The 8,468-nt window shown below is 43.4% G+C and overlaps 1 long non-coding RNA gene across 1 annotated transcript; it reads left to right on the top strand.

The window, feature by feature from the left end:
• Positions 1 to 1,215: 1,215 nt before the first annotated feature.
• On the top strand, positions 1,216 to 6,671 carry LOC112847759 (uncharacterized). Its single transcript, XR_003221521.1, has 3 exons — positions 1,216 to 1,402; positions 4,390 to 4,538; positions 6,172 to 6,671. It is a non-coding gene; the product is annotated as an uncharacterized LOC112847759 (long non-coding RNA).
• The last annotated feature ends 1,797 nt before the right edge of the window (positions 6,672 to 8,468 follow it).

The following is an 8,468-nucleotide window of genomic DNA, read 5'->3' as shown; positions in this document are numbered from 1 at the left end:
TGCTTGTTTTCTTGTTGTTGACCCTGGTTTGCATGGTGCGTTTGTGTGTAGACGTAATCAGCTGTTAGGGTCCCAGGTGCTCTGCTCTTTGTTTTGGGACCGAGGCCCTGAAGGACATGACGAAGATTGCTTGTTTGGGCTGGAGGGCTGAGCGCGGAGATTTATTCTAAGGTGGAATCACCGCACTCGTCACTCTCAATAGGATCCAGTGGTGTTTACTGAAGAAACCCGGGGGAAAACTCGGTAAACTGTTTGCTGAACCAGATTTAAACACCAAAGTTGTTGCATTCATGGGCTTCAGACATTTCTTTGCAAGAGAACTTTCCTTTCTCAGAAACTTTCCTTTTTGACTGGACTCTGCAGAGATGCCTCTTTTCATCATGATTCCCAGTTCAGCGGTCCTACTTTGCTACTGTCATATCCAGCAGATCAATATTAACTTGAATAAAGAAAATCAGTTATTATCTCAAAAAAATGTGTGTTCCAGTAAAGATTAAAGATGTTTTTTGGATCAAACCAAACCCACTCAAGAGGTAATGTTCAAACCTGCACCCTAGTTTGTACGACTGGGTCATGTTCTGGCTTTGAGCTGAACACTTTGGCTCAAGACAAGGAATCAGTTTCACCAAATGAACTTCAACACCTTTTGGAAGCATTGCAGGAGCAACTCTTTAGTCTATGTCACTAAAAATAACAGCTGAGGCTATTTTTGATAGCAGCGTAGGAGGTCCCACACAGGAATGGCGTACAGAATCTGGACAGAATAAATAAAGAAGAACAGATAGAAACTATCACCAGTTAATAATGTTAGTTAGAGATTTTGGGAACTTCTTGTACCCTTTTAGAGCCATGAGAACATTAATGGGCTCCCTCTTCTACGTCTGTGTACGCCAAACTGAAACAAGCTAGCAGTCGATTAGCTTACTGACGGGAAAGCTATCAAGCTATCGAGCTATCAAAATAAAATATATAAATATAATAAAGACAATTTAACAGAAATGTTATAAATCTAAAAATACACCCACCAGTGCCTTGTATTTCTACACTACAACACATTAATTATCAAGCTTTGGACGTGTTGGTGACCCAAGCAACTACTTTCAGTCTTCATGCTAATGTATGCTAATGGCCTCCTGGCTGTATAGGCTTCTATGTAAAGGAAAAGGCAGAGTGGTCTTTTTTCAGTTCATGCTTGGCAGGAAAGAAATTGTTTTCAACAAGTAACATTTGTTCATTTTATTTAAACATCTGCAGTAGCTTCTTTGTGCAAAGGAAAATGAACTCTGTGGACCTTTCACTGGTGCTGCAAGCAGCACCGTATTCTTTTCATAGAGCGGTGAGGAAACAGCATAAATCTAAGCCAAACCGATATGATGGGATTTCTCTAGTTTAACTTCTTAAGGTATTTCTTTCTTGATTTTACTGATAGTGTACTACACAGCCTCACTACGGTGCTGCATTTAGATCATGCTATGCAAGTTATGCTGTGAATCGTACTGTACATAGTAGGAATAACTTGAGGACTGTTTGTGGGCAACCCTGAGGGGTCCAGACAGCTTAAAAACATAAACACATATGCATTCAGGGCCTCTGTCTCTTCTAATTTCCTATCCGCATTATCCACTTATAGCCAAAGAGTCTCGATGTTTATCTCTGCGGATATATATTCACTTCCTACAGACACTTAATAACCAGGATGTCCTGTTTATTGGTCAGCGTCAAATAGAGTTAAAGCTGTCCTTTATTACACTTACTATTTGCAGGTAATACGGTTTAGCCTTTGACTGATTATGGATAGGAAGAAGTGTGCATTCAACTCTTGACCATGTTTGTTTTTCATTCAAAAAAGAAAGGGTCTAATGTCTCATTTACCGATGTAATTATAGTACAATAAAAACACCAGCTGGATATAGATAAGATTATTATTTAGATCACAGCTGTCTATCCTTGACAATACAGTCTCCTTTAAGCTACCCTGCTTTTGGTTGTTAACCAGATTGGCAGTCTTGTTAGCATCAGCCTAATAACACCACCACCGCTCTGCGACTCAAATATCATCCTGTGTTGAAGTGAGATGGGTAAGAGAGTAACTAGCAATAATAAGAGTAACCTTCATGTGTTTTAGAAGCAATAAAGCAATACTGGACCAGAAAAATCCACCACGACCTGTCTGAAGACAACCAGACGATGTGTGCAGTGGCCGTGACTAAGTGCGCACAAATCATCTGAGAAAAGGACTGCAATGGCGATGCATTATATCGATTTCGTTTTTGGGGCTCTTCTGTTTTGAAGGGGAATGCTAAATGACCGAGACAGCCCCCATCATTACCCCGAAAGACGGAGCAGGGAGGCTCCACCTCACCTTCCCAGTCAATTCGAGCTTAGGATGGAGTGAGGGGGCGATCGGATAGATAAAGGAGTCGTCACAGGACGGGTAGCCTGCCTGTCATCTCTGTCTCATCACTTGCTCGCCAATCTAACTAACTATACTCTCCTGTGGCCCAGTCTCTCTCTCTCTCTTTCTTCCTCACTGGCTGGATTTTCTACCAGTGCTGACAACCCACATATAATTAAGGGCCATGAATGCAGTGCTACCTATGAGTAGAGCTGACAGCGAGAGACCTACCTATAGCTACTTTCCTCCTCCTTTTTGCTCTTCCAGCTCCTCCGCAGCCGTTTAAGCAGCAGCTCAACGGAGCGGCGGGCGGGCTAGGGGACGAAACCCACTGCCCCTAATTGATGGTCTCTTTTTCTGAGGAGGGTGGGTCTGGGTGGGTGTGCGTGGAGGCGTGGGGGTGGCAGTCCTTGGATTAGGGGGTGGTTAGATATCTAGACAGCCCCCTTTTCCCTGTGACAGTCAGCCCACCCTCTTTTGGTCCATCTAGCGTTATCGGCTGTCGTCCTGCTTCTCTGGCACATTTACCGCTCTCTTTCTCTCTGTCTCATTGCTTCTCTCTCTGTTCTCGCCTCTGAAATGGCTGAAGGAGAGAGAGAGAGCGGGTAAAGGTGCTGAATCTCAACACAGAGCCACAGACAGAGGCTGCTGTAGTGCTGTGCAAGCTTTGCGGGATCTAGAGTAGATTATTTTAGCCATGGAGGAAAACGTGGTAGGGATTCACCTTAAGATGAAGCTTTCAACTGGCGTCATGACTGAAAAAGATGATGGACAGAGAAGGAAAAATAGAGTGACAGGGGAACCCTTCTTTGCACCCTCCTCCAAGAGATCATGCTAACTAGAGACGTTTGTGTATAAGTGTCAACACAGAAAGGCAGCAAAGTTATCCGCTCACACCCTGGTGATGCTGCTGCGCCGACCAGCAAGCAAACAGGGGGAGTGAGTAAGATTAGGGTATAGAAGAGGGGGTTCCGGTCGGGAGCCGTCAAGTGATTAGAGCAATTACACGTCAAGGATCTGTCACAGCCAATCAAATCTGCCCCTTTCGTTTCTGTGGAGCCGGGCGAGGGGGTGACCCAGACCTGCCTGTGTCAGCTCAGCTGCATCCTTCACTCAGTGTGTGTGTGTTGCTAGTGATGTTAGTGCAGAGGCCTTTCAAAGAGACTCCAGGTTATCTTCTCTTACTAAAAAGGGAGCAGTATTATGCTTATGTATGTTTTTCTCTGTCTATGAGAGGCTCGCTATGAAACAAAATATTGTTAGCCGTTAAAAAAAAGTATCACTCACATTAATTTAGTCTGATAAACTGTGATAAAGTGTGCAACCTTTTCCTCACTTTCCTGAAATGTCTCCCATTAACACTTTGCTCTCTGTGCTGTTATTCCTGACTTTTTGACTCCTTTTATTGATGAGCTGCAGCCAAATTTTGACTCCAGATCCCTCCTTATCTCTTCTGCACAGGACAATCGCACTAATACTTGAGTTTTCCAGGAGCCAAAATCAGCCCGGGCGATTGGAAGATAGATACTTATCTTTGTGTTAAAAAAAGCTTCTTCATAGTGTTTTATTTTGTTACTTTTTTCAAAGTAATTTTGAACACACTGAGTCTTTTGGTAACCGATGCAGAATATTATTTGTTTTGTTTAAAGAAGCAATATAACGCGTGCTCTGGTCCTGCTCCTGAAAACCATTAGTTACACGTAATGTGTGTCGTTACACAACACCAAGACTTTTCATTTCTTGGCGTTTTAGTTAAAGATATATGGTAAAAGAGCCTGTCTTGCTTTGGAAATTTTAATTAAAAATAAGAATTATAATCATAACTGTTTTATTTATCCCATATTTTGGAAACTCAGTAATATTTAAACATCTTATTACCTTATTCCCTATCAGGCTAAAGCTATTCTGTACCTGCTCTCATTCCCTCTTTACTTCTCTTCATTCCTCTGTATCCTCTCCTTTCTCTCCTGCTTGTTTCACATTGCTATATTCAGAGCTGTGACACTAAACGAAGACTTTTGGCAGCGTTGCGTTGTTACAGAGGACTGAACGGACCCCGCAGATCCCCCGCCACGAGAACCCTGGCAGCGCAGCTCTGGGATCGCTGCTGACGACCCGTGCTGTTTCTGAACCTCCTGCGCTTGTATGTTTACACGTGTTCTTCTGTGTTGTTGTTCCTGTGTGCATCTCAGCCCTTCCTGACCTTCCCTGTGCGCAAGTGCTGGTAGTGTACAAACATGTTATTTCAGTGTTGGGTTAGAAAGTGTCTCTGAGGTCGTGCAGATTCCACTTTTTATATTCTTTTACAGCTACCTAGATACAGAGTCACATGTAGACACTGTACAAGAACAGTAGTAATAATTATGCAGAATATAGAAAAATTACCTGGTAATACTACACAGGACCTTTGCCCTGCATGCACATGACAGATAAGCTATACGCAGGGTGTGAATGACTCTCAGCGCATATTATTTAACATGAAGACACCAGTAGGTGCTGTATCTTCCATTCAAAGACTACACAGTTAAGCACACATCAGTTAGATCAGTTTTTGTTTGCAGATACATTTTTAATAATTTTACATGCATTTATCCCCACAGTCGCACGCATGTATGACCTCCACCTTTGAGATGTAAATGCCCCGCTCTGATCATACACCATCGTGAAATATCCGGTTAAGTGATTGTAAATTTCTGGGTGTGACAGTCTTACAATGAGCTTACATGCAGAGTGCGGGTGTCGAGCTTTCTGATGCACGAGCGTGAACAATTCCAAGGATAAATATATATACATGTAAACACATACCACGCCCCATGTTTCTCACAAATAGGAGTGATTATGAGCGATTATCCTAAAAACCCTGCATGTTGTACACGTATGTCATATCTGTTTGATTACATATGTGCATAAAATACGAGGATTACTTGCGTTCTATAGCAGGCCTTTGCAATTTAAAGTATACAGGCAGACTGCCACCCCCCCCAACTCTGAACTTTCTCTTGTTTTATGATCAAAACAAGCACGACGACAGAATAGAGACTGACAATAGTTGCTTGATGCGTTTAGCGACATATTTATTTATGAATGTTGTTGGGTATATGGTCTGCGCTTTTAATTGATGCTTTAAATGTAGTCATTTGCTCTACTGCAGACGCGTCTGTTTGTTAAGTGGGCTAATCTTCCTTAGCCTTTTAGAAAAGCGACCACTAAGAATAGCAAACAGTGACAATCTGCCAGAAACTGTGACTGGCTGGGGCTGGGAATGTATGCTCCGGGCATTTTCCAGCCCTATCTCAAAACCTTACATCATCTATTATTCTCCCGCTCATATTGATATGTGATTTTTTTTCTTTTATCTGCGTACAAATTCGAGATGACAGACGCAGAAGAGCAAAGAGGAACAAAAGAACTCAATATGTAATTTCCTCTCCATCCCTCCTTGACTCCAAACAGACACACGCATAATTCTTGCAAGTGTTGTTGTTTTTTTTTTATCGTTCTCTATCTTTGGCATGATTGTTTTTGAAGTTGAAGTCAGATATATTGTTTGTGATGTCTCCATGCAGTCCGGCTGTCACCAGCCCCCAGTGTCTACGTTCTAGATATTATTTCTGGCTGTCCGTACTCCATCTTAGGGGCACAATGGAGCCTCTTTCATTTTCTGTGTCATAATGCGATAGCACAAATTTCCCTGCGAGGCATCACACTATTGGAAAAGCGAATAACATATGTTGTGTCTCAAACTCACCCTTCTTCCCCTTATCCCACTGGTGCAGATGACCAGTGAGTCTGCCAGTGCCAAGGGCTGAGGATGAAGAGGGAAGGCAGGAGGAAGAAGAGAGTGTTCCGGAAACATGTCACATAGACTATCATTCATCTCCACGGTCAGGTAGCAAAATAATACAAATTCGTCCCATCAGAACCCAGAAGAGGAGCCACAATGCATTAAATTCAGAGTACCTACACCACTAAAACACGGCTCTGTAATGTGTTCCCCGTATGTTTTATTGATATTGGAGGAGAATAGTCTTTGCGCTGCCCTGAGGAACCTTCACAAAGCAGATTATCTTTTCTTTGGCATGTACTCTGACTTGGTGCTGCTTTCCAGGAGGGTATGTGTTTGCATCTCTCTATGCTTCTTTTTTGTTGTTGTTGTTGTCGTGCATCATGTTTCACTTGGTGGCTTGGCCCTGCTAATCTTTCAATCAACACCGAGCTTGCGGGGCATTGCTGGCAGCTTTGTTATGGAGGAAAAAACAAAACCAAAAAAACCTGAAGGAGGATAAATAGGCGCAAAGCTAGAAGAACTACATACCCCGAGCAGCATATCGTCTCTGCAGGCCATGCTCTGGTGTGAGCGCCGTTTCCATATGCCTCTTTGAAATGGATGGGGACGGCTTTGACAGCCAGGTAGCTTCAGATGGCTTATCTATCCCTTGATTGGAAGATGAAGCTCGGTTATTAAAGGGAGATAAAGAGAAAGTGAAATGGGGAGCAAGCGAGTGAGCCGGTGAGTAGGAAAAGACGGAGAGTTGGTGAAAGTGAGAGTGGGTTCAGACGAGGCGAGGGAGATGATGAAAAGAGTAGCCACTCGGTCCTTTGAGACTCCTTTTCTTCCCTCGCTGCCAAATTAGCCCAATTAGTCAAAGTGGCCTCTGCTCGGGCTGCTGTCAAACCCCAACACTGCTACAGCAGCGCCAGCGGTCATTCCCTCTCATTTAAGTCAAGCTTTTGACTCTCTCCTTTGCCTCTTCTCCTGAGCCACCTGCACACGTCTCCGCTGAATGACTACTCGTAAGAGTGTGTGCGTGTAGATTCCCTGTGCGTGCTCGCATGTGTTTGTGGAGAAAGCTTGAAAGGGAGACGTTCCCTTTAAATCAATCCCGACCTCGCCAGCATGGTGCCCGCGTGTCCTTCTTATAGCTGCAGCTTCCAAAGCTGAGGTGTGAGAACTTTTTTTTTTGTTCCTCAGGTAAAATCCACCGAGTGTCTTTAAAGCTCACGATCTCTGCAACCCTTTTATCTTTAAACATCTGAAGGAGCAAACTTTCACACAGTGCAAAGGAAAAGATTTGAGAAAGACAGTGCAGAGGATGAGTAAAGTCTACAAAAAGAAAAAGCACGGCGCATGTGTGTGCTGGTTTGAAACACAATACCAGTCCTCTGCAGTTTACTGTAATTGTTTATTCCCCCAATTGTTTGTTCACCCTACAGCTTTCCTCACGACATCATGGTGTCACTCATGACACAAAAGCCACAATCCTTAAAAATCAGCAACCCCTTGTTCCCAAGATTAAGGAACCACTTATAACTCCTCGGCAGCCGCAGTCATCTTTCATTGGGAATCTCTGAAACTGGAGGAAAGCTGGTCTCTGATAATCACCTGAGAATGACCGCCTTGGGAGAACAGAGAAAGAAGAAGAAGAAGAAATGAGAGCGAGATGGAAGCAGATCGAGCGACGGATGAGAGGCGGAGGTTTAATTGGACGACCTTGTTGCATGAACAAACACACCTTAAGCCACATGAAGGGTAGCGGCTAGATGGGGAGAGCGCCACTAAGTGAGCCAAAGTGCAGGCATTCATCTCTTTAATTTACCTCGCCAGTGTTGTATTTCACCCTGGGCTCTGTCACGGGGAAGCCAAACACGGATCTGACCGGCTCAGACGAAGGAGGAAGTCTGTTTACCTGTGTGAGTGTGTGTGTGTGTGTGTGTGTAAGTGTGTATCTGAGAATTTGTCATGGCTCAGAGGCTGTCTAATGTATGACAAATACACACGGTGCCACATAGATGCTCCAACCCAGGGATGCATAACTCGCCTAAGGACACTAGATCTGCTTTGTCTGCAGTACAATAAAGATGTGAATGAGTTAGAGCTGAAAGAGGCTAACGGCATCTTTGTGAGTCTTCAGTGAAAACGATTACGGCGTGTTTTGAATGTTATTTTTGAATCCTTTTAAGCTGACATATTTATCTTTCTTTAATTTACAGTGCCATCTACAACGACTTGGATTTCGCCAAATTTTAAAATTTGAGATATTGATGTACTTCAATGCACTTTGCACATACTCTG

This window comes from Oreochromis niloticus, linkage group LG9, assembly GCF_001858045.2.
Source record: "Oreochromis niloticus isolate F11D_XX linkage group LG9, O_niloticus_UMD_NMBU, whole genome shotgun sequence".
Classification (NCBI taxonomy): Eukaryota; Metazoa; Chordata; class Actinopteri; order Cichliformes; family Cichlidae; genus Oreochromis; species Oreochromis niloticus.
Note: the sequence above shows the minus strand (reverse complement) of the source record. Positions and strands in the feature narration are given on the sequence as shown.